Source organism: Octodon degus, unplaced genomic scaffold (assembly GCF_000260255.1).
Source record: "Octodon degus isolate 3935 unplaced genomic scaffold, OctDeg1.0 scaffold00091, whole genome shotgun sequence".
Lineage (NCBI taxonomy): Eukaryota > Metazoa > Chordata > Mammalia > Rodentia > Octodontidae > Octodon > Octodon degus.
Window position 1 is genome coordinate 3686241 of NW_004524667.1, and position 2737 is coordinate 3688977.

General features: G+C 33.9%; 1 pseudogene; it reads left to right on the plus strand.

Annotated features, from left to right (window-relative positions):
• The first annotated feature begins 501 nt into the window (after window positions 1-501).
• On the plus strand, window positions 502-1799 carry LOC101582883 (annotated as a pseudogene).
• Window positions 1800-2737: the final 938 nt, after the last annotated feature.

Consider the following 2737-nt stretch of genomic DNA (forward strand, 5'->3'; position numbering starts at 1 on the left):
TGTCTGAGATCCAAGGAGCCTATTCTAAGAATAACTAGAAGGCAGATCATAATTGCGGCCACACCAGTGTCTACCGTAAGAAAAAAGCAGAAAATAACTGGACTAAATGAGTCTGCTGCTGAAGAAATTGTCTCTGAAGCAGAATGTCATGCTTCAGGTATTTCTAGAATTGTGCCTTCCCCAGACATGACAAGAACTAGAAAGAAGTAAGGCTAAAACTCTAACAGGTTAAAGTCAAGAATCATACGTAGAAGCTGTATCTGATGCTAAATCATCATGCTCTGACATTTCGTTCCATAATTATGGAATTACACATAAGAAATCAACTAGAATTATGCCAAGGAAATTACAGGCAAAAGCTGATAATAAATACATCAAGATTGTACCAGAAAATAAAAAGATAATCATGGATATTTTTGTGAACTCAGAGAATTCATATACTAGACAGAATTTTGATGAAGAGGAAAACATAATAGATGAGAAAACAGAAATAATAAAAGTTCTCATTTGAAATGTTTTTCTAAACTCCAGGACACTAGCCTTCAGCAGTTAATCTCTCAAAAACATTCAACCCCTCAAAATAAAGCCACATCAGAGCCCTCAACTCTGAACTGTGAGGCTGTAATGAAATCATTAGCTCAAACAGCTGCAGTTGTAGAGGTGAACAGATGGAATGAAGACAGAAAGAACACTGCAAAAATAAATGACTTGATGAAGTTCAGTGGTCATGATGATGATGGTGTAGAGTCCAAAAGAAAAGCTGCCAGTGAGGGCAACAATAGTGGAAGGAGTGTAGATATTGAATGTGATACCAGACTAAACAAACCTGAACTCACCCAGTCTCTGGATGCAGATAATTCTGTCTTACTAGTTCTCAGCAGTGATGAAAGTCTGCACTCTGAAAGCAATGAAAGTGAGGAGGACACTGTGTGTCTTGTTGAAAATAGTGGTCAAAAGGAATCACTAAATGAAAAGTCAGAAAATTCATCTCATGGCTGTGCTTTCCTTGTAATTAACACAACTCCTAAATTAAATGCTGATAAACATTTTTACTTGGATGACAAGGCAAGTGAGGTTATCACTGAGGAAAAAAAAGAAGAGGAAGAACATGGACGTAGTGAAGACGAACCATCAGATAGTGATAGAAATATCAAAGATGAGTGTAGTGATGAAGATGACTTACTAAATAACACAAAGTCTAAACTTCTGAAGTTGACAAGTAGCAGTATAGACCCTGGTCTGAGAATTGGGTGGTGTGTATATATTAATATTAATGCAGAAAGACTTCAGTTTTAAAAGAAAATTCTAACACAGATAAAGGCGAAAAAGAAAAATGAGCTCCTACAGAAAGCTGTTATTATACCTGATATAATAATAAATGAAAAAAAACTTATTCTGTTTTGCCATATAGTGAATCAAAGCATCAACTTCAGAAAAAACTCGGGAAAGGGTGACAGAAAACTGCAGGTAATGGGTGGTTTGGTATGAAAGCCCCAAAATTGACTGATAAGCTTAAAAAAGATCTCAAAACTCTGAAGATGAGAGCAACTATGGACCCAAAAAGGTTTTATAAGAAAAATAACCACGATTGCCTCCCTAAGTACTTCCAGACTGGCACTATTGTTGATAATCCAGTTGATTTCTACCATTCACAAATTTCCAAGAAGCAAAGGAAAAGGACTCTTGTGGAAGAACTGCTGGCTGCTTCTGAGTTTAGGATATAACTGAAGGAAGAGATCATGTCTGAAAAGGCAGCATATGCAGCAGGAAAAAAATTCATAAAGAAGTTTCACAATTAGTATTTATGAAGGAAATCCCAATATTTTACATCTTCCCTTTATTTGCAAAAGATGTTTTAAAGACTAATATTAGCACATAATTAATAGACACTGGCTCTGTTTAGGGATTTTGGTTTGAAAATAAAGCTGATTGACAGGGAAAAAAAGATAACCCATTGAAAGGGATAGCATGTAAAAATGATTTAATAAAGCCAACAGTAAACATTCCCTAGTTTTCAAGGAGAAACAGTTGAGAAATATCAATTGACCATCACTGCAATATTTGGAAGGTGACAGATCTTTTTATTATTGGACAAGAGACATGACCAGAGGCATTGTCCCTTGTGTATTTTTCTTGTGTGACTCACTATAGTCTGCTGGGTGTGGTATATGTCTTTGGTTACAAAATCACAAAAGTCAATTAAAAGAAGGGACTACAGAAGAAAGTAATGAGACACTTCAGGTAATAAAGCCAGTGTGGACATTGTTATTAAACAGATAAAATATGTATAATTAATAGTTGAGGTACAAACTTTATTTTATGTAATGAATTTTAAATAGATATGTGCATATTTGTTACATTGGCACTTTAATGTGAACCTGACTTTTCTAAGCAAAGTGATTCTGCTTTCCTTGATATCAGTTTCCACTCTCTTTGATTATATGGTATTATTATATTAAAGTTGTTCTAGACTGAGGAGAATGTCAATGTAAATTATATTCAACTTAAAATGATAATAGTTCATAATGCATATACTGTCTTTTAATTCTGGTCATGCATGGAACAGTATTTCAGTTATCATTATACTTGCCATTGAATTAAATTAAAAAATGGTTAAAATTTTGTCATGAACAATTTCCTTATAATCTATATTTAAAATATTTAATGGATAAATATCTCTGACTCTTTGATGCAAAATTCATGAACAAATATAATTTTAAAAACTTTTTCTGGGCTG